Source organism: Melanotaenia boesemani, chromosome 21 (assembly GCF_017639745.1).
Source record: "Melanotaenia boesemani isolate fMelBoe1 chromosome 21, fMelBoe1.pri, whole genome shotgun sequence".
Classification (NCBI taxonomy): Eukaryota; Metazoa; Chordata; class Actinopteri; order Atheriniformes; family Melanotaeniidae; genus Melanotaenia; species Melanotaenia boesemani.
In genome coordinates this window covers 18,058,033-18,082,185 of record NC_055702.1, presented here as the reverse complement: position 1 = coordinate 18,082,185, position 24,153 = coordinate 18,058,033, and the positions used below count along the sequence as shown (strand labels likewise).

The 24,153-nt window shown below is 41.4% G+C and overlaps 1 protein-coding gene across 3 annotated transcripts in view; it reads right to left on the bottom strand.

Moving 5' to 3' along the window:
- raraa (retinoic acid receptor, alpha a) overlaps positions 1 to 24,153 on the bottom strand; it is a 134,721-nt gene that overhangs the window by 88,797 nt on the left and 21,771 nt on the right. Inside the window, exon 1 of one of the 3 annotated variants that reach the window (XM_041973130.1) lies at positions 14,202 to 14,221. The exons of the other annotated variants lie outside the window; for them this stretch is intronic. The gene's annotated coding sequence lies outside the window, so the exon portion shown is untranslated. Of the gene's footprint in view, positions 1 to 14,201; positions 14,222 to 24,153 lie in introns of those variants that run through there. 3 annotated transcript variants of the gene reach the window in all.

The window sequence follows — 24,153 nt, the reverse complement described above, 5'->3', positions numbered from 1 at the left end:
TAGTGAAGATGAACTGAGTCTGAATGGTGGTTAACAGAAATGAAATATACAGGAGGAGGAGGGCTGAGCTTGTATTGTAAGAGACATTTAAAGAGATGGCCTACGTAGCTCTGTTGGGGATTTGAAAACCAAAACCAGTTCTTAGGAAAAAACAAGTGGTTGATAAGCAATAAATGACTTCTCACATCACACTTCTTGTTGGACTGTGTCTTCATTTTTCTGTCATATATTGAACTGACATGTCCTGAAATATAAAACATGGCAAAGCACTAAAAACTACTTTTGTGGTAGTTTTTGCCTAAGTAAATGTCTCCGTAGACACATTTTGACATGAAGACAAACAAAAGGAGACAGACCACAAATTATAAAATTATATTTAATACTGTTTTTTAGATGCAGAACAAACTGATGCTGTGATTGATTTAGCACTACATGACATGATGTTAAACAAAAGTCTGGACAGATTTTGGTGCTGAAATGAGGCCTGCCAGAAATAGCTAATAATTTACTTAAAATAAACTTTTTTTTTAACCAGTGACACCTAGAGGGGCTTTTATGCTTGCAGACTCAGTCAAAATGAGTTCATGTTATTTTTTTGTGAAACTGTGACAATTTTTATGCAAAGAGGCAGTCTGGTCTTGTAAAATAAGGCTATGTGACAAACTTTGTGCTTTCTACTTTGATTAAAGCAAGAAATACAGAATACAGAAGCAACATACAGAATGTTGTATGTTGCCATCTGATGGCCATTAGTGATAAAAAACAAAACAAAACAAAAAAAACACACACACACACACACAAAAAAAAAAGAAAAAAAAACCAAAACAAAAAACACAAACCAATGTATCTGAGATGAATAATTTTATCTAAGCAACTATGACTCTGACCTAACCATTCTACATTAAGGTTAAGTTATAGGTTAATATTAAGTTCATGTATATTGTAATATTAACTAAATAAAAAAGGAAAATTAGAAGAGAAGCACCTGAACATCGATAGCCGCAGGGGAAATCTGATCTTTGACTGGGGTTGATGTTTTTTCTTAACTTTTTCAATGACCTTTGGGGTCCATAGTTGAACCTAATTGCCAACCCATCTTCTGTCTTTCCATTCGACTGTCCTCACATAGAGTGGCCATTTAACAGTGCAAAAAGCTTTTAAAGGCTAACATTTGTGCTTGAGTGGCCAGAAAACTGTATGTACCTCAGCCCATCGATGCATCCAGTCCAGGTCTAGTGCTACTGTGACTCCACTGGAGGGATATTTATAGAAAGCCGCTGACAACATCCCATCCCCAAACGGGTGTAATCGTATTATGCTGGAGGTGCTAAAAGCCTTAAGTTGGGAAAGAGCGTCATTCGAGGAAAAGGACTGAGTACCGTTCTCTGTGGCTCTGAAGAGCAAGAAGCTTAGAGGCACATTGGGCTGGGTAGACAAAGAGAAACATATATACAGCCTGTGCATGTGATGGAGAAAGATGGCGAGAAATATAAGGAATAGTAAGATACAAATTATTCCTGGTTGAGAGCATTAGGAGTGTTGTTGGAGGGTGTGGCAGTGGCACATTTTGGAAGCTTAATGGCTGTGACGCCGTCGGTATCGGCAGCTCTATAGCTTCAAGCTGGCCGTGGTGATGATAGATGAAAGACTGAAGTTTAATCAGAATGGCGCCTGGAGCATTTTCAGGGAGGTAAACAGGTTAATCAGTCAAGCCCTCCTTCCATCCTCCCTCTCTCATTCTCCCCTACTCCTTCCTCTGCACATGACCACTTCTGACACAGGCCCGCCATTCGTCTATTTCCCATCAGCACCTCGCCCTTCTCTTTTCCTCCCCCACCATACGCTCCTCATTCCCCTACCTTGCATCCTCTGCAACCAGAAAGGGAAGAAGGCAACCACCCCCCTCCCCTGCAGCTTATACTATTAGACATATCCCACAATCATACGAAGGGGAACTTCAAAGCGTTCCCCATTTAATATCCCTCAGCATCCTCCACCATAAAACTATGAGGTGGGAGGAGAGCATTCAGCAAACAGAGATTATTCACATGCTCTTGGTTTCCTACTTTATTGCTCTTCAAGTGGCATGCATCATGAGAGGTGGATAGCCTGGGATCATTCCATATCTCGAACAAAGCCATCAAACAAACATGCCCAAATCAAAATCTGCTTAGGCAAAAATGGGAGAGAAAATAGCAAGAGCAGCTAAGAATTGTCCACAGTTTCTGTGATCCAAAATGTCTTCCTGGCTTTCAAAGAGCAAACAAGACATGCATTAAAACTTGTGCAACATGCTGAACAGTGTCCAAATGACTGCGCGCCTGACCACTGGACATTTAAAAACAAGCTATAACTATAAAAATAAAACCAGCATCTAAGAATTCCTAAAAGTTTACAACCTATGCCACATTCAATGTTCCTTCCATTCCTCTTAAGCACAAAAAAGCTCTCCCAAGAAGCATTTAATTATCCACTTTTGGCAGGTCAAGTGTGAACCGTACCAAACCATAACTGCTCCTGCGTACAGAGGCATCATCCTGAAACTTCCCTTACCAACTCCTCAGCCGCACTGTCTGTAGGAAGCTACAGCAATTTGGGAGGCCAGATTATATTGTGTTGTCTGGGACTCCACCACAAACTTTGCTTAGCAATCAACAAGGGCTGCCATCTGCCAAGATACACGTCACAAACGGTTTCTGCTTATTTACACATGTAGCTGGAGATCAGGTTTGGAATAAATATTCTTCCTGTTCACATTTTATCCAGGAAATTGCAAAAGGTTGCTCATTGTGCAACACGAGTAATCACACTTAAACAGAGGCCTTCTAGGAGAAAGAAGGGGGTTTGTTTTTGTTGTTTTTTTGGTTCTTTTTTGGGGGGGGTCATGTACCTGCTTTATGCTGGAAACTCTCTAAAAGTGATGGAGCATTTACGTCCTTTAACACCTACGCCTTATTTTTAACAAAGACTTCAATCAGCAAAAATTGGTGTAAAAATTCATCTTGCAATTTGAACAATAAAAGCAAGCACTTCAGTGGGAGAAATGAAGCTATTAATGATAGATCAGAGCAGAACTCAAGGTGAGAGCAACAGAGGAGGAGCATAACATCGCTAGCATTGCCTTTAGAGATAATTACAGAGCATAATTACATACTTAATTACATAAGTAGAAAGCTGCGTAGGACTAAAAGAAAAGGAAGACTGAAAAGTGCCCAGAGATATTCGTTATCTTGTTTGGAAAAGAGAACTGGAACACACATATGTGCATACAGAGGAATCGCAGATTGTAAGGATGAATCAACACGCACACACTCATAAACAGACCATATGCACAAACCTATAGAGAACATGTACACACATTACAGCTAAAGCCTGGGAGGGGGTGGGGGCAAGAATCCCATGTGACTTTGCAACATCCCATGCATTCTCAAGGGATTTTATAACATGTGAAAGATGAAATGCTATAAACAGTGCAGCAGTCTCCCATTACCAGTGGAAAAGTGCTGCACACCCCCACACCACTTCACTTCTTGTCCCTCCCCCCAAGGCCACTCTCCACTTCCCTGCATTCAGTACGCAGAGTTTTTTTTCTCTAAAATTTGTGTGTGTGTTTTTTGCTCATAAAGGAGAGGTGGTCAGAGGAAGGAGGTTGAAGATTTAGTTAGGACGCCGATTTGCACATGCATGACTTATGAGACCTCAGTTTCCTGAGCCACATACAAGTTCACATACACCCATCCAACACAGAAATCTAACTTCATGTTACTATACACAGCAAGAAAGTTAAATAAAAAATGCATTCTTAGTGCATCTTTTTATTTATGAAGATTGTGTTTCTGTTATTGCTTTTTCGGATTTCACAGATGCTATTACTGTTATTTATTCACCACATGAACAAAGAGCAGAAATGCAACAAACTCAAAATCAATAGTTAGACAATTTCATTTTAACCAAACTGGCATTTGTGATACTGTAAAACACTATGAGAAATATGCAAAATTATGTAGAAATTTCTAGTGGAACAGCGTGCTGGATTTATACAAACATTGGCCAGACCTTTTTCAGTGTCTGACAATCTTCACTACCTAACAATACTTGGCAGAGGAGGAGTACACCTGAAACAGATCTGGATGAATAACGAGAAAAACAAGGGGAGACACAGAAATATGGAGCTAGATCTCCCTGTAGCTCTAAATGTATGTCTCCTAACAACAAAGGAGCAACTCTGCTCATTTGCAAAGCATTAACACACTCACGACACACCACCCACGGCCATAGTTGAGAAAAGGAAAGAGGAGGCAAATGAGGTTGTCAGCATTATACAAGTAAATAAACTGACCGAAGTTAGGAGTGTCTGAGAAAAAATGTGAAAAGGAAAGAAAAAGAGGAGGAAGGAGAAATCAATTTGTATAGGGCGAGAGGTAGGCATGAAAAAGGATGAGAAAAACTACGAGGTAAGAGGGCATGAACAATGATGGCGAAAATGAGGGACAGCTTGAAAAAAGGAAGTTGAAGCAGATAAGGGATAAAAAGTAAGGGGTGGGGGGGAGAGAGGACATGATAAAGGGAAAGAGAGAAGAAGACGCACCTTGTCAAAAAGATTGAAAGCGCAAAGAAGAAAATGAACAGGCACGGAGAAACAGAGAGAGGAATGCAGAATGAACGAAGGTAGAGAGTGAGGGGAGATGAGAGGATGCCTTAGTTTCTTCCATCTCAATTTGCACAAAACTTTCATTACCACCAATTTGGGCTTGGAGCCGTAGGCTGGACCATTAGGCGAGCCCGGCATCAATCAGCCTAATCTCCCTCCCAGGCCGTTAAATTACAGCGCCCAGTTGCTTATTAAAATTTGTCGCTCGTCTCCCAACACCAGGAGCTGCTGGAGATTATACAGCACCCCCTCCCTCCCCAGGACAAATCTGTTCCAGAAAAGAGGAGGAAGGAGGGAGAAAGGAAGGAAGTACAGTGATGGTAGGAGGGGAAAAAGAGAAATGCACTTGCTGCGACAGAGCAGATCAGAGTGGGGGGACAATCATCTGGTTTGATTTATACACTCCTGAAGATCTGCTGTGCACACACTGACACTCATACATCCCATATACCCCCACATGTGCCCACATCCTCCAAATGCAGTTTTCCATTCCTGTCAGCATTCACACACACACACACACACACACACACACACACACACACACACACACACACACACACACACACACACACACACACACACACATACACACACTGATATAGAGAATGCAGGATTTGCAACTCCTCCCACTGCACACTCAATCAAACCAGCAGCCAGATAAGACGCATGATGAATGGTGTAATAGAAGGCGGCGGCAGGGTAATGCTGCATCGCCCTGGGTTTGGGGCTCAGAGGGGGTGGGTTATTGGCGAGTGGGTGATTAGCCTGTAGGATTTATTGTTATTGCTCATCTTATTAAAAAATACTAAGACTGTCTGCCTCACCTACTGTATCACACCTCCTGCTCCAGAGAAAAACCCTTCATTTTGGATGGATGAGCAGACAGTCAGGCTACACCTTTATGGATGGAAATGTGGTCAAGATAACATACATGTGAAAGTTGCTGGGTGGAAAACAGGATGCCAAAATGCTGTACATTTATATGAAGGGTATATGAAGCAGTTGAGTGGATACTCACAGTAGCATTCCGTACTGAATGCTATGTACTCTACAGATAAAGAACCTCAGCAGAACCAGTTGGTTGTTAACCAAAACTTCTTGGTTCTTGACAATCTGCTTCTGTGGTGTGTTACGACAGCATGTGCACAGAGATACCCTGCCATCAAGTCATCTAATAACCCGGATTTGCTATGTTTACCTACTGTTTGTTAGGTTTTAGTTTTGTGCTGTCAGTCTCTTCATACTACAGAATTCAGTTTTATTTCTTGGGGGTCACAATTAGACTAAAAATGATTCCCAATTCATTACAAAAAAGGATTAATTTAGATGCTAGCTTATGTGTTGTGTCTTGTCTTGTCTGCTCACTGAATACAATGAAAAGAAGTCAGTCACCACATTCACTTGGTCAAATGAGCTGCACCTTGCATTTTGATGTTTGTGGTAATGAATGGATGTAATGTCTTCCTTCTGTGTCTTTCTTTGCCTTCAGTGCAAAGAAACACTGAGCCACTTTCACATGTGTGTGCCACAAACACAGTATGTGTGTGTTTTCTTTAAGGTTGCAAGACTTTTTGTTAGTTGCTTACATGGGGAAAGGTTTGAAAAGTCTGTAAATTTAACAACAAAAACATGTCAGCAACAATGTAAAATACACTTGTGACTTTGCCAAATAGCGGCGAAAGTATAGAGCTTGAAAATGCTGTGCTAAAGAGAGAAAAGCAATAGTCAGTGTGCAACTGCTGTAAGATTCTCAGCAGCTCATGTTCTCCTTATATAAATATTTCATACTTTGCATCCAACTATGCTCAAAAAGAACTGCTAAATAATTGACAAAAAAACAACTACACAAAAAAACATAACTTTGAAATGTGGAAAATCAATGGGCATTTTTACTATATTTGATATTGAAGATGAAATCTTTACCTGGAGTAATAAAAAAAATAAAGAACTAAAAAAATATATCTTTAGCTTGTTATACAAACAAGTAGTATAAAGCAAAAAGTTTCATTTTTCAGTAAGACTTGGAAAATACAACTTCAGTTCACATTTATTGCAGGTGAGTTTTCTGAAGCTACAGATCTAGACCGGTCACAGTCAACTGCAACCCACTCTCAGCTGTGACTGTTTCAATGAAGGCCATTCAAGCAATAAAATAAGAGAAATGCAAGCTTCTTCCTCTCTTACAAAATGCTGAGACATATACCCATTTAAACCACACACAACAGATTGAATAAGAACAAACCTGTTTAGCTGCACCAGTGAGAAAGCACACAGTTTTCCACATATATTATAACTACTACATACATACACAATGCTGTGAAATCCCCTACAAATCCTTGAATTCACTCACCACAGAGACACGTACACACAATCTGAAATTGCTGCACACACCCAGCAACCAAACTGGTAAAAGTGCAGCAACTGCAAACAGTGTGGTTGTACACAGAGCGTGTCCACTGTCAACACATACTGACACAGTAGCCATCACAGGGAAAACCACACATGTACATACGGAGCCAAATGTGGTCTCTGACAAAGCCTGTTCACCTGCTATAAATAGAGGAGAAGAAAAGTGGTTGCTTTAGCTGAAAATCAAAGTAGCATATTATCTCAAGAATTCAAAGATGGCAGTAGCAAGGCCTCTCCTATAAGCAAGTCAGAATCTTTGATGTAGTGTTGTTGACTCAGTGGGCTTTGTTTCGATATATAAAACTCAGTGTATGACATTTACTGCTGTTGCAGGGTGTGCATGTGATTTATAAAGCGAGTTCAGTTTAAGATCTACTGCTGTATTAGAGTGTGTCTTTCTCACTTGGTTACCAGCAGTCCTGTGTGTTGCTGTTCAGAGTGATTGAGTAGTGTGCTGTTTGGATAACTGGGCTTCCGGATGGTGGACTACCTGCATCGATTGCTTGGACTGACCCTTCTTTTGAGGGTTAGACAGAAAAATAGAGAGACGGATCATGAAGAAAAACATGGCGGAGAGAGAGAGAAAGGTAAGAAATGACAAAGGAATGGAGTGAAGAAAAAAGAAGGGAAAAAAGGAACATTAGCTTAAATGAAAGTTTATTAGCTGTATCAGTCAGTCTAGTCGGATGGGGTTAGGAGTTTTGCTCCAGGCTCTCCATCCCTCTTCTCTATCTTTTTCCACTCTTTACCGCCTCCTTCTGCTTATGTGTGTATTTGTAAAGGGAGGGGTTTTGAAGGGGGAGGCAGGCATGACAGGAAAACATTAGGTTGCTGGCGACTGGCCTGTACACCAGCCAGTAATTGGCTTGGGTAATGGTCATGTCCAGACAAATAGTGTAGGTCCTAACCGTGTTAAGAGCAACCGACTGCTCCGCCTGTATTCACAGCACAAGAAGCAGCACTGCTCGGCAGAGAATGGCCACAGCGTCTGCGCTGCATGTGTTTGTGTACAACACTTACAAAATGTGATTTAGTGAGGCGCAACATACCCCCCCACCCCAAACTCGTTCCAATGCGTTCTGCATGGCCTGCACGTGTGATTCATGACTTGCTTACATCCTGTGAGGGGAGACTGTGCTGTGACAAGGAGAAAAAAGTAGCAGAAAATGCCTTGTGCATTTCAAGAGACAAACGTGACCTCTAAGCAACCGATGGACAGTACAGAAGAAGAAAGGATGACGAACAAAAAGAATGAAACACAGCAAGAAAGGAGAAAAAGAATAAGGCCCATTTTTCATCCTTCCCTCCCTCTGCTCTGCATCACTTTCCCTTCTGTCTGATGGCAAGCTGAGCCTCTAATGTCCATTGTGTCTGGATTGGTTGCAAATGCAACACGAGTCCGCTGGTGTGTGTATGCATGTTCATGTTTTTGTCAGTCTTTCTCTTGAGATTATTTTTGCAAAAATGAGACATAAATGCTCCTACAGTAGCTACACAAGTTAAATAATGTGAGTGCTGTATATGGATAAAGGCTTGTGTGTATGTGTGTGTGTGTGTGTGTGTGTGTGTTTGAGTGCGCGTGTGTTATGGCAGCCCCACAGCCATCCAGCTATCATCTCCTGCCAGACAGGCCCCACCAAGCCATCCCAGCTGGATAATGAGATCCATTATGATTTACGTGCCAAGAGGACAGCCAGACTGAACAAAGACATGCACACACACATTTATACATATACAGACACGCACACACACACAGAGTTTGGTGTACATGTCAGCATGTCTATGAATGTGGGCTCTATATCTTGCACTGTATGTGCTGATGTGTGCTGCCACTGTTTCATATTTCAGTTTCTTGCGTGTGTGTGTGTGTGTGTGTGTGTGTGTGTGTGTGTGTGTGTGTGTGTGTGTGTGTGTGTGTGTGTTAGCTATGTTAGTTGCCTGTAGGGCATCCTGTAGTGGGCCCTTTTTCAGTCTGAAACTCGAGAACTTAGAATATTTCTTTCTCGGCATTCTTATTTTTTTACTCACACTTTCCTTCCTCCTCTGCATCTCACCTGACAAACTAAACTGGGGAAAGATAATGAACTCCGAATAGAGCACACACAAACACACACACACGCACACACACACACACACACACACACACACACACACACACACACACACAAAAGGTGAAGATTTCAACTGCATCAGGAAAGGGGGAAAAAAAGAGACCACACATTCACATCCTGATTGATCAGTACCTCTGCAGCAGACTGTAGCTAGCCAAGAATTTGTTCCAAGATATATGTGCTTTGTGTGCAAGCCTGTGCTGGGATTTGTTAGTGGAGAGCTCAGATAGCTGTCAAACACATTGCGGAAAAAGATAAGGTCTCAGCTTCATTTAACTTTTTGGGAATGGGGGAGTTTAGCAGAAAGAAGAATGGGATCAGGGAAGGATGGTTCCTGGAGAAAGAGAGAAACTGAGGGTGCAGTTTCTTGCGTGAATAGTGAAATCGTGATCATTTTAGCATCAATCTAGCCTGACTTCAAGTTCTGCAAGTATGGACAAATATACTGGCAGCTACTGGTGGCAACTGCAGCTCCTTAAGAGGTTTTTGTAGATGCTTATAGCATTATTTTACCAAATGGCTCCACTTCGCTGATCTGATTTGTTGAAGTTGGCCTGTGGTAGTTGGTAACAAACAAATGGTCCATTCAATCACGCAGTAAGTACTTTTTTCCTCAGATGGCTATGAGTAATGAACCACATGACACTTCAAGTCATCACTCTGTAGTGAAGGAGCTGCACATTCAGTGTCATATGTTATGCAAACATAAGTAGAGCCAGAAGCAGGTAGTCTGTTATAGCACACTCCGTTATCTAAAATGACAACCCATAATCAGTTTGACTAATAATTCAATTTCAGGAATTGCACAAACTACATTTTCAAAAGGAAGATAATCAAATAATCATTTCTCTTTTCTGGGGACTTTTGGCTTTCTTCTCTGTCCGTTAAGTCAATGTGGCTACCACTTTTTATGCTTCTGATCCAGTTCAGTCTTTAACAAATGACTTCCCACAAAAAGAAAGAAACTGGGTATAAACTGATTTAAGTTTATTTAAATTTTTTGGAGGGGAAAAAAGCAACTTGGACACAAAGCTGCAACTAAAAATGCTTCTTCTTCTTACAAACAGCCTTGTCATCCAAGTCCTAAAGGTTTAGAAAATAGTCATGTTACTTTTTATGGTATCTTTTTGTCTAACTCAAAAACCATTGAATATAGCGTTTCTAATATTCTAAAGGGTATTTAAAAATGGAAAAAAGTACTTTAATCATGCATTACTCTCCTACAACTGCAATAAAGAACTAAAAGTGCAATTCACATTACAAAAAATGAGAAAAGAAAATCAACAGTCTCCATTTCCTTCTTTCCAAAACCCTCTGTTACACACACAGAGCAGACTTGGCTATTTCCTCTAAACACAGGGCACAGAAAACAATGATGGGATTCTCTGTTGATACTGCTTCATGAAGTATTCAAGTGACGCCAGCTCAATTAGAGGCTTAAATGCCAAGATCCAGACTGGAGAGAGATGAAGAGATGAAAAGAGATTAAAAGATGAATGAGGACACTGGGCAGCAGCAGACAGGAGAGCAGAACAGCCCATAAAAAAAGAAAAAAAGAAAGGGGGTTAAATGGACAATATGCATATCTCTTAAATGAAATTGTCAATGACAAGAAGGAATAGGTGAACTAAGAAAAACGAAGGGGGGACAATAAGGAAGATGAAAACTGTGTTTGCAGTGGTAATAAGAGCATAAAAAAGAAGAAAAAACAAACAAGAGTATAACTATCATCACATTAATTATTTGAATTATCTTACTTCAGCTTCATTTACACATTTACACATTTACACGCATACACAAAAACACACAAAATCCTCAGTGGTATGTACTGTATTTCCACCATCAAATGGCATCACAGTTTATGTCTGCAAGCCAACATTCACTCGGCGGCAGTAACACTCATGAGAAGGCACACACACACACCCAGACACACACACAATCATTTTTTCTACAAATACACACTGAATCCAGAGAAGAATCTGACATGCCGTGTTAAACTAATGGATCAAATAAACATCAAAGTGAATGAGATCAGATGAACTGTGGAGCAGCTCACAGGCTAGAGGGTTGTCTCTAAGAAAATGAGGAGCACTATCGTCTTTTATTTATTACTATTGAAAAGATAATCTCAGTTTAATTCAACTTAGGACTGTAGTTACATAGTTTTTGGTTGTCATTGCTACGGACGAGAGCAAGTTCTCTAACAGTAAATACATAAAAAGGTTTTTGGCTGTAGATCTCTGCTCTTGAGGCCTTGACGTAAAAAAAGAAAGCTTGGGATCATCTAGCCAAGGCGAGCTTATGTAGACTAATATATTCCAGATGGTGTTGAGATGGCTGTTTTTATTCAGTGTCACTATGAAATGCTGCAACACATCACAGTGAATGCCACTTGATGGGCTTTTATCCAAACAGTCTGTTTCTAGAACATGTTGGCCATTCGCAACTAAACCTCTTACGACTCAGATATCATCACCATTCTCTGTATATATCCAGACGGATTTTTGAGGTTGCAATAAAATTCCCATCAGTGCAGACAAAATGTTCGTGTTCTCCATGGTTAGCCACTGTATTTACTATTCTGACTTCTAAGCTGGTATGTGTGCAGTCCATGTGGGAGCAGAACCCACAACCCTACTGTTGTGGCATGTCCCACGCTCCGACCAACTCTACAATCAGCACCAGCGTCAAAACTTAAAACACATGCTGTAACTAAAATAATTCCCGCATATCAAACAATAAATAGAACAACACCATATCCGAGACCTTTCTCTCACAAGAACACGTCGAAATTTCTCCAGCAAACACAACTCATGTGAGCTATCCTACTCTCTCACATCTCAATCCTCCTTAACAAAACAGCTTGTCATTCACAGTGGTGCCAACCCTAATCACTTCCTCAGCTCCAGGTGGTTCTCATCGGCTGAGGCCCAGCTCCTCCACTCGGCAGGACACTTCGCCAGAGGAAATTGGCTCGCCTACATGCATTTATTGCTCATGTGCTCTATGGAAATGAATAGTTGCGCAGGCCCTCCAATGCTGCCTGCCGCTGGACTTTGTTCAGGCCATTTGAACGACCTGGTTCGCTGTGAGGAAACAGCTGCTACAGCACACGCCGCATCGTCCAAAGAAACAATTAGAAACACCCTTTTCCCATTACTTCCCACCATTAACCACCATTGTGTAGAATTAGCGGCCGTCTATGGAGTAAGTGGATTCTAATTCATGCGTCCTTTTTGGGAGCTGTGGCTGCTGAAGTGGCTTTCCTCTCCTAATGAAGAGGATGAAAGAGAAGTGTTAATCAAACTGAGCATTTCATCTGTGTGAATAAGAAGCAGAAAAGAGGCCTTGAAGTTGATCGCTTATGATGCTTGTCTACATGTATGGGAGGAAACATCAATTTATATACATCTGGGCTACACACTTGGGCTATGTTTTACTGGTATTAACTGTATTTAAAAACAGATAAAAATAAAACTTATCAGATAATGAATATGTCTGAGTTTGGTTATCTAGTAGGGCAGCATCGGTTTATAGGGACAACTGCTCAAATATTGACTAGTCCCCCTCTGCTTGCATCCTTACACCCCCCCACCCCCTCCAGACTCCCCTTGACCAGACTGCCAGCCAGTTTGATTGGATTCAAATGTCAAGAGGGATAGGACAATAGAGTTATCTTTCAAATGATGGCCCATTAAAAGGGCCTAAGTAGTGTGCCTCCACCCCCAACTGACTAATCACCAACCAGATTAATCATCTCACAGACTGGAGAATAATTTAGGGGGCTGTGGTTTCCCCTGCTTCTTCCACCTTGTGTGTGCACCATCATGCCATATGCCAGGGCATTCAGGAGTGTATGTGTGATCAGTAGTTGTGTGTTGTACCAGAGGGAGCTGGTACAGTGCCCCATCCATCTCTCTATCTCTCTAGCTATCGTATATAGAACATAATCAGTTATCTATCATTCATTATAGTTTTCATTTTATCTAGCAAAGGTGGCAATAATAGAGGTGAAGCCTTATAATGAGCTGTGAGACGCTGAAAATACAGCCCTCAATTCTCAAGGTGCTTTCCTCCATTTCCTGACCACAGGTGGGTTCTTCTATCTTCCTTAGTGTTTCTGCGAACCCACTTTCTCTCTTTCACCTGGACCTTAGTCTGCGCTTTAATATCTTTCTCTCCTTTCTTATCTGATTATTCGATACAGCACTTTTCTGTCATGGAGTACAGATTTTTGGGTTCTGGCCTTAAATCTCTGCTGGCAATTTATAGACAGGAGCTTGGCCAACGTGCATTAGGGGCCCCGGCAATGTAATGCCATGGCAAGCCAATATGGATTGCTCTATAAATAGCGGCCGTGCGTCTTGTAAAAGCTTTTCATTACATAAAGACATTGTTCAATCAATATAAGATCATGCCAAATCTAATTATCAAAATGACCAGTGCTATATATATATATATATATATATATATATATATATATATAAATTAAATTTTTTTTTTTTTTTTTAGATGATTGAGGAAGTACAAACAGCTGCAATTTGGTCGAAAGAGGTTTCAAGAGGGCTCTTACCAAAATAAATAGCCCGTTTTAAGTATCAGGGACATGAGCGAACAGAGAAGTGGAGAAGCCTGGAGACAGAAAAATATGGAGGGCTGAGGAGTGGTTGATAAGAGGTTTAGAAATCATTATCTAGATAAGGTACATACACAAAGATAATTGCATACAAGCCTGCTCTTTGTGCCTTCACTTTATACCCACAGAGATTTACAAGAAAGACACATGTGGTTTACACTGGGGTCCAGATGAAGCTCCATAGATGCCAAGAAACACAGCAGACCTTCATCTAAGGTGCGGCTGTAGGTAGAAGGCGGAGAAAAACTAGAAAGAGAGGGGGAAATAAAAGGGAAGAGAGAGAATAGGAGGAGCCCATGGTGTCATTTCTCTCTCTGTCAGCTCTCGGCCTCCCCCATCCTTCCTCCCTCCACCATCACCCCCTGAGATGTGGATGCTTCGCGGGGACAATTACCTACTGACACTTCATCATTGGCCCCGTGACAGTCGCTGACGGCCCTCGTCCAAACAAATGATGCTGAGGTCGAGGTTGCAGGCCTGCCTCTGAGTCTGCCTAGCCCTTCTTCATGGCCCTGCACTGCATTAGCAAGCCGCACATACACACACACACACACACACACAGAAAAAAAAGCTACATTAAAAAAAGACTCCTCTAAACCAACCGCCTTCTTCCCTTAAGAAAAACACATTTATCAGCAGTTTGGGGGGGGGGGGGGGGGGGGGGGGCTAGATAGACGGATGGGGGTGAGTAGGAGGGGGGCACGTTACAGTACTGTCAAACCCCATCCCCCTCAGGTAAAGGAGCTCTTCATCTTTGTGAGGCAACTGGGACTAGCACACAAAAGTAGAAACTATGTAGAAATACTACCCAACCTTCCACACATACATCTAATCACATAATGGGTTTATACAGCAACTTTAAAGGGTCAGAGAGGAAAAAACAAAAAACGTGAGGAATCCACGCTGTGACTGACTGAGTCTTCGTGGTTCACAGGTAACATTCTGATACCCAAGAACATGTAAAGCCACTAACTCGGTTTCTTTCATTGGACTGAGTGTAGCTAAGTTTAGATTCATAAAGTAGGTCAGTCACTAATGGTAAAGAAAAAAATTTAGTTTTTATGTAGAATCCATTAAAAAAAAAAAAAAAGAACAAAGAGAAGAGAGAAATGCACAAGACCTGCTGGAAGTGATCCCTTAGCTGTTAAGTCTGAACCTGCAGATTAATAAATGCTGCCTTAAATTCTTGGCCCAGTGAGGCAGATGAACAACAACTGAGACCGACATCAAACGCTGGACTAACACTCAGACAACACTTGGCAAAAGGCTTGCTGGTGTCTGAGAACACTCACCAGTGAGAGGAGGGAGAAACTGCGACAGCATAAACAATGAAACATTTATCAAAGAGGGGAGTACAACATCGTCTGCACGCCACAGGCTGACTGTTAATGCAGGTGGCATTGCTGTTGCAGTGTGCACTGGTAGCAGGGCTGTGGACACTGAAACAACCTGTTCTTCATTTCCACTAAGCTTTAAATCTCCTGTGCTTATTTTTGCAATGCTTTCCCTATCGGTCGCTGCTCTTGATAAATGCAAGTGGGATCTCTTGTCTTGTTTAAAAAAGCTTAAATCCTGAGGGTTTTCTGGAAAACATGGGAGAATGGCCTCTATCCTCTCATACTTTGAATAAAATATAAATATGAAATTAAATCATTTGAACTTTTAATTCAGAAATATACGTAAGAGAATCATTGTCTTAAAATGCCGCAGACACATGCATGTGTTACATCCAGTTTTAATGGGTTAAAACTTCTTCATAAGCCACTGTCTAACACAAATAAAAGGAGAACTGAGGGGAAAGGGAGGGAGTTGTGGCTTAAAATGAAGGACAAAGGGGAAAAAATACAGACTGAGAGCCATATGTCATGTTAGAAAGGCCCTTGAGAACGCTTTCAATCTTTCCGTCAATATTCAGCGTACAAGCCTGCGTATGGTGTCATTAAAAAGGAGATGCTTCACTGTTTATTTATCATAAAGACACATGGCTGACAGCTTGCTGTAAACAAGTCGTATATTTATATATGTGCATGTACGTATGTTCTAGCTTTTAAAACCCACAAGCAGTGTCTTTCTCTGTGCTTTATCAAAATGGATTGCCACTACTTAATAATGTGGGTAACAAGTGATGGAGTGAGCTCAAGTGTTTTCTGATAATGGCTGTTAGGGGCTCATCACCTCATGCAGGAGGAAAAATGCTCTTTTCACATTGACTGGTGGTTAGAAAACTTGCTTCAGTTGAGCAGAACCAAATATGCTTTCCATTCATAATCGCCACCAACAAAAATATTCAAGCAGTGAATGAATCATTCTCACGATGTGACCTTGTAATGGAGGTTTCAACAGATTAGCTTTTCTCCTCAGTTCTTTAACCGCGTCTTTTGCACATTTTTTAACTAATCTTGTTATCGTCAGAAGCAGGATAAATAAGTTGCCAGCTGTTATCAAAGAGAAAAACAGCAGATTGTGTTTTCTGTGACTTTTCATCAACACTGTGGCAAATTGAAAAAAACAAGATTTTCTTACAGAAAAATCTAAACAACTGTAGGCTACCAGCAGGACCTAATCGGTTAATGGCACAGAGGCTTCAAACTTGTGCTGGGAATTATATAAAAAGAGGATTTCTTTGCAAATCATGCTGGTAAAGTATTAGCAGGTGAGTGTGTCTGCACATGTGCATCTAGGCTGACTGACCCACAGAGAAAGACAAATGGCTGTAGCAGGGGGCTGTGCTTGACATTTAGGTTTCGTGTGGTAATGGACGATGACCCGCTGAGGTCAGGCCTGCCAGCAAGGCAGCAGAGATTCCTGAACAGGGGCCCATCCTCGTAACAAGACACTAGCAAAACAGTTGTGGACACACACACAAGCATACACATATAATCACTCATTCACTCAGTAGATAGGAGGACATCCCAGAGGCAGGACCACATAGGTGGGGTGTCATTATCGAGAAGAGACAGATGTGTTCGGTATGTGGTTTTAAGTGTCAGGAGAAGCATGTGCTGGCAAAATTACAGAAGAGTTTTATGTGCATTTATCGTCATTGTATATCATTTCTGTTTTCTATATCTACATATATCTATATCGGCTACTCCAACCGTACCAGCTGTTTCTCTGTACTACTAGCGAAGACAAGAAGAGTTGCTGGTGATGTTAAAAGAGTGGGTTCTATGCTCACCCATTACTTGCCAACAGGATGCTACTTTTTATACTATTTGTGACAGCTTTGTGGTAATAATGGAGCCCAGGCCCTTGCTAGTGCAAGAGGCATGCTCAGTCAAGTGTGACTTGCGCTAAGAAAACACACATACACACTAGGCAGCTTCCTTCTTGCCTAATGAGACCACTGGGAGAGGAGGAGGTAGGAGAGATAGAGAGGAGAGAAAGGATGGGAACTAAAGGAAGGACCAAGGAAGACAAAATTGGAACAACAATAAGAGGAGAGTATGAAAAAGATAAATACAGAGAGAGAGAGAAATGGACATCGACTGCTCAGACTTTCGAGATTTGGGAATGAAGGTACAGTATGAGAGGGAGAAAAAATGTTATGACCTGGATTCCTGCCAAAAAAGCAAGATGAGGATGAGAGGGAGGGTGTGAAAAAAGAGACAGAGAGATAGGTTGTTGAGGTACACCACCTAGGGTTAGCAGCGGGTGGTTATGCAATGTACACAACACAGAGGTGCAGGGAGGGGGGATCAAAGCCAGGGTGTGCATACATAACTAAATCTGACACCAGAGTGCAGCAGAGATGATAAGCAGGAAGGTGACGAGAAGGAAAAAAATGACAGAAGAACAGGTACTCTCAGGGGATGGTAGGAAAGAGAGTACTGGGTACACATTGTTTCAGTGCAGTGACACTACAGGTAATGATAAAAAAAAAGAAAAGAAAAATTGCTACTCTACCTCTGCCTCTATAGCATCATCTGCTCATCCAGGCAGGTGCACAATGTATGGTGGGGGTTGAGGTGTAATCCAGTAAATAACTTGCAGTCCAAAATGGAAAATAGTTTAAATGTCCAGTGACAAGAAAGAAGGACAGACAGGCACAGCTGAGCCGTTGGTTGTGCTTCCAGAGAAAGTGGGGTATGAATTATTAACAAGCGCTCAGTCTGAATAAGTGAAGATGAGCCACTTGGCTCCACACTGACAGAGCAAACAGCCAACCTCATTTGGACTACGCTGTTGTGGCCCCTACAGCATGTGACATTTTCTAGAGATATCACCTCCACCTCCACCATCAGCACAGCTCTTTGTGTTGGTTTTCAGATGCACAGCACACTTTGGAAATATTCAAAGTGGAAAAAAATCCTGTTTCAATTAGTTTTGAACCATAAAATGAGCCACATCTGACTTATTTAAGGACATTTATTTGTTTAGATGTAGATGGACCTGGAGTCTGGCACACATCTGTTTGCCTTTCACTTGGTGACAGCACCAAGATGGAAACATTTAGCCCATAACTTAAACAGCAACATTTGGAAGGCAATATTCAAAAGTGCCCCTCCACTTGGAAACTGTTACAAACCTGCTGGAAGATAATCCCTCTTCTTTTGGGGAAAAAAAACCAAGACTAACTCCATCGCAGTTTACACTATATAGTGCAGTTTCTCATCAGTCATCTGTAACTAAGCCAAATTATTTATTTATTGTTTTACCATTCCCACAAGTATACTAGTACATCCCACTGACAGTATAATAAATTTTCAACTTGAACACTGTTTAGATATTTTAAGTACCTTCATTAACATCCTGCATACAGATTGTCTATAAAACCCCAAGATGCCTAATTGGGCTTCTATAGAACAATTTTATTTGATCAGACTGCCACCACTTCCAGCAGTCCACATGCCACTGCTAATCCCTCAGAGACCCGGAAGACAGCTTCAGCATCTTTCTGTGTGAGCTGGAAAAGCCAGGAAGCTGCCAGGCACTTACTGTCACTGGGTGAAAAGCAGTGGGGGACGGCAACAGACTTGTCAAGAGAGCTCCATCCATCCTCTGGGTGCATCATTTCAAAAAGAGCTGGTGGATTTGCTGTTGGTCAGTGACTTTGCTGACCAGCTAGACTCCCCTCTGGATCTCTTTGACCCAACCTCTTCTAACTTACTCTTGTACTTGTTTTTCTTTTTTCATATATATACTGCAGTTTAGTGATGCTTAACATTTTATAAAAAGAGTCTGCAGAGGAATACAATCAAGGTAGGGCAAAGGATGATTAAGCTAAAAAATAAGCACTTAAAAACACCCCAGACAAAGTTAAGTAATATAAATAGGAAGGGGGCTGCATGATGCTACTGTTGCCTTCACAGACATCTGCTCAAACTAGGACAAAGTGACAATGCCTTTACAAAATAGAGAGATGAAGGTGTAACAACCATAAGGACACCAACAGAGTGGAATGTTTTTAAATTATTTGAAAAAGCTAAAAACAAATTTAAACTACAAAATAATTACTTGTTTTGTTACTTACAACTTTCACACTTTTAAGATTCACAGGTAAAATCAAGTATATAATCAGAACATAATGTGCTGGTAAAGATGCCTTTAGAAGCCAAGACTGTCTCTGAACTGTATGCATGCGTACACAACTGCACTGGTGATACTTTATTAAATATAAAGCGTAAATGGGAAAAAGAATTACAGGCTGCATGATCAGGGTGTGACTGACATTTATTATGCAAAATACAACACAGCTCTACAAACTCCAGACACAGGAGAGTTTTTTATGTTTCTTTATCACTCACCAACATAAAAATAAACAGACTGGAAAACAACAAAGCTGGAGACCATGTCAACAAATTAATGTCAAACAGACATATTTTCTGGTCTTGTGATAAATTACAACCTTTCTAGGACAGAATTATCAGACTTCTGGAGTGCATCTTAAATTATAAGGTTCCCAGGGACCCTCGGACTTTGTATCTGGGATTGATCCCAGGAGGATTATTAAGAAAGAGGACATGAATCTCTTCAAAATAATGACTGCTGCCAACAATAGAAGCATTACCAAGAAATGGTTAAACAGTGATGCTGCAAAATCAAGACAGTGGATGGACATCATGGAAAAGATCTATGCAGTAGAGAAAATGACTCCATCAGTGATCAAGAAAAAATAAGAAAATCTGGCTCATTGATTGGCCAAGACCAAAGACGGCCTGTTTACCAGAAATAAACAATAGTGCAATGATAAGTTTATGCCGTCTGGTGGTTTCTGATATCCGACATGCTATGGATACATGCCTCATATATCACCTTCTCTCTTTGGTCCACTGGATGGTCTGATTGCTTTCAAGCTGTCGGCGGATCGAACCAGGGTTCACTTGCAAGTGGACTGGGACCCTCGGTTTTTAAATGGACCAAAATTCGCTTCTTTGGACTCCACCAATCTGAAAGTCCACCAATCCATAAAAACAGACCAGGGTTCATTTAAAGCAGTCTAAACAACCCCAGTGTAAATGCACTATAAATAAATGGTGTAAAAAAAGAAATCATGCCTGTTAATTAGCAGCAGGGAGCTTGGGCTTAATGTAAGATGGTAGCCAAATGTGACTACTTGCTTCTCTCAACCTCTACAATGGAGGTTGAGTGTGGATATAACATTACCCATGGAGCATGACTACAATAGAACATTAATGGGAAATATGTCAGGCTGAAATAAACCAGAAGCTAAGAGGCATTAAGGACAACTCATCATTTCATATATCTCCTCATACAATACATTTAAGACCATACTGTGTCTGCACTAGCTTACTGTGAACTATATACAAAAGTCTAAATGAAAAGTTGGCAGAAAGGTTCAGTGAGTCACTGCTATACAGTATAACCAAACACATAACTATTATTAGCTAATTTACCTTCTGGGTAATAATTTCAGAGAAGATATGTTTACCTCAGGCAGCAAGTACCCAGTTAGACAATGTCAACGCTGCACAAACATAGAAGTGTATAGTAATAAAGTAGGTCATGAGTGTCAAGCCCTGTCATTATAGAGACAACTAACAATGCAGTCACAGGAATAATATCCTCGATTATCATTCAATAAGGCAATTCTCTTTAATACTGCTGTTGGTGACACAGTGCTCAATCCCATGGAGCCTGCAGGCAAGCAACAGTAATCAAGCTATGGGTTGCCTTGCCACTACATAAAAATTAGTAAAAATGTGCAAACACTTTGAGATGGAAGTGAGCCTGAGCAGGAGAAACACTTATACAACACAGAGGTTAGTGTGGTGCAGCTTAATCTTAGCTGCTCACTAGCAGCGAGGAAAGTAACACTCCAACTCATGCCACACTCATCCTTGCTCTTTTTCTATTTGCTGCATAATTTCAGTCACAGGAGGGACCTAAACTGCTGCATATATTAAATCTGCAACTACTGTCATCAACTGCTTCTGTCTTCTCTCTTTCTCTCTCTTCTCAGGAGTTTCCAGACTGTCCTGTCCAACACATGTTTTGGTTTACCTAGAGTGGAGTCCTATCTGAGCCCGTGCTGAGAAAAGACTGTGGGCTTTGTCTGTGGCATCATTAATCAACTGTCCTTTAACAAAAACAGAAAACCAGATGAGAGACAAAGGGAAGAGATGTGGGGGGTTGGCTCTTATTTAGGTAGAAAAAAAAAAGGCAGAGGGTAAAAAAAAAAGGAAGAGAGGACCAAAAGAGACAAGGGGGAGTTTGACCCAGATACAGGCTTTCAATAAATCAAGTAGCAACAATAACAAGTAAACTTTTCATGTGGTTTAACTGATTAATCAGTTGCTTTTTTTTCTTTTCGTTGTTTAAATACAGAATGTGCAAAAGTTTTCTTTTTCTGTCTTCTCTCGAGAGACAGCAAGTCTTTTTGTGTCGGGTGTTTATGTCCTTATGTTGCAAGGCTTAAGACAAGGAGGCCTGAATTGTTGATGGATTAATAAAATAAGGCCTTTGCTTTGTGGTGCAGCAAAGGTCTCCAGCTACACTAACACAGCTCAAAATTGCTGGAAAAAGAAAAAAGACACGGATGCATACATTCCTACACGGAGAGATGTATAAAGGCCCTGGCATGCAGACACAGCCTTCCTCTCTCTAAAACAAGATTAAATAAACAAGCAACGCTTTACACACATGCACACACTCACACACACACACACTCTCCGGACAGCGCACCATGGTGACAGGATGTGTAGTAGCCCCCCCGAGACTCTTTGCGAGGTGCCGATCGATGGGCATTGAGTGTGGACAAGGAGGCCTCAAGATCAATATGGAGCCATTACAGAGATGCGCCTACTGGGACATGAGAGAGGAGGTGGGAGTAAAGATACATCTGTGCCCTTTAATGTGGTCTTCTTTACTTCATTGGTGGGAGGTTTTACTCAACATGAGTACTGGAACACACATGAACATGGATTAGGTGGAGCCTTATGAACAGGACTAGTGTTAAAGCACTGCATATTGTACTTACACTCACAATGACACAAACACACATAAGCTGATAATACCTCTGAAAAATCACATAGTTTTCATTTTTGTCCAACTTTCTCATTCTCCCATTTTTAATGTCTTCATCTTACACTCCCACAGATCAAATACTTTCAATGCCAGTAGTTCTTGCATATGCACTGCAGTGTCACCACAGCATCCTGCACTGCGCTCGGTGGACAAGCTTGATCCAAAGACTTCCTGTCACCCTGTCCTCATCCTCTCTCTCCACCACTCTGCTCTTCACATAGACAGCATCAACTGCTCTATTCGCGTTCTCACTCGCAAAACAAGGTTGAATGTGTGTGCACAACACTAATACTACGTCTGCAAAAGGTCTGTCTGTGATATAATCTTCTCAATGCTTCCCATTTTACACATTATTGAAGCATCTGAGATGATTTTACATAAATGTTTGCTCAAGATCTGGTGGAGCTGAAATGATTTATGGAGAGGTGTTTAGCTGATGGATGGTACTAATCAAAGGTTTGGGTACACATCAGTGTATGTGTGGTGAAATTCAAGGAAATGAAAACAGCTTAATGTCCTGAATTTACATTATCTGACCCATAAGTTTACTTTGAGAAGGAAACATATTAAGAGCATGTATATACCCAGAATCGTTGTAGCTATGATGTAGAGCGAAAAAAAAGTTATTATACGAAAGAAAAAATATGTTCTCTAATACACAGACATGAAAAATCCACTCCTTTAAAAAGCACTGTACTTTGTAATTATACTATACTAGTACAGGTGCTAATCACATAAAAGTACGCACAGATGAGCCAGTGAAGCAAGGGACTTAAACCGCTGAGGCATTTAATCCTCCTAGTGAGAACTGAAGGAGGAGAAGGATCTTCTCTGTGGGCCACCTCCACAAGCAGAGTTGAAAAAGTGCATTTGGATGATGTTATGGAGAATGAGGACTATTAAAAGTCAGTCAAATGCCTTTACCAGCGCTCATGAAATTGCACTAAGGTGCCATGTCGGCTCCTGCAAGTGCTGTCCAAAAACCCCTCCTGCGGCTGATCAAAAGAATGTGCATGGACTCACACATGCATACATAGAGACATGGTTTCTGGGCTCGACTAGAAGTCCCCGTTGGTTTGGACGGCCACAGCAAGCTTTAACAACTGCTGCCTGGTCAGCCTATTAGTTGTGGGCCCTCTGTTTCAGCAATCTGGGTTCTCTTTGCCTTTGGACAGGGACCAGGGCAGGCTGCACAATACACCACTGTGTTTGGAGATGGAGGGAGAAAATGAAGAAGAAAAGTGCAGGCATGAGAGTCTTTATGTGCACACAATCCTACAGTATAAATAAGGATGTATGTTTTGGTTGTGCAACTGTTGCACGTGTGCGAGCATGAATGTGCACGTGTATTATGACTGCTGGGCCCACCGTGCCCATCTTTTCATTTGCTCTACTCTGCAACAACTCAACTCCCATTTTTCCAAAATATATCATTACATCATCTTTGCAGCAGCTTTTTGCTACCTCAGCAAAACCAACCATTTTGGGACACTTGACATTGTCTTCCCTCTCCAGGCACAGTGCTTCTGCACTGCTCAGAGGTCAACCACAGACATCCCTGTCAGCTGAACACATTAACAGTGAAAAGAAAACGTGCTGGCTTCTCTATATGATGACAATAAGGAAAACAGGCTGCAGCAGGCCCCTTTAAAAAGAGACAGCAGCACCTGTCCCTTTAAGATATTTTTCTCACAGCCTGTGGGTTCTGAGCTGAGCAGGCCAGCCCAAGCAGGGCTGCGCTTCACTGTGCATGTATGGTAACAGGGGGGAACCGCGCCGCTCAGCCTGCCAGCCCACCACAGGGAATTTGTTTATGTTTCCTTGCTGCCAAGTTCCTGTCAGGAGGCGCCCCAAAGAGG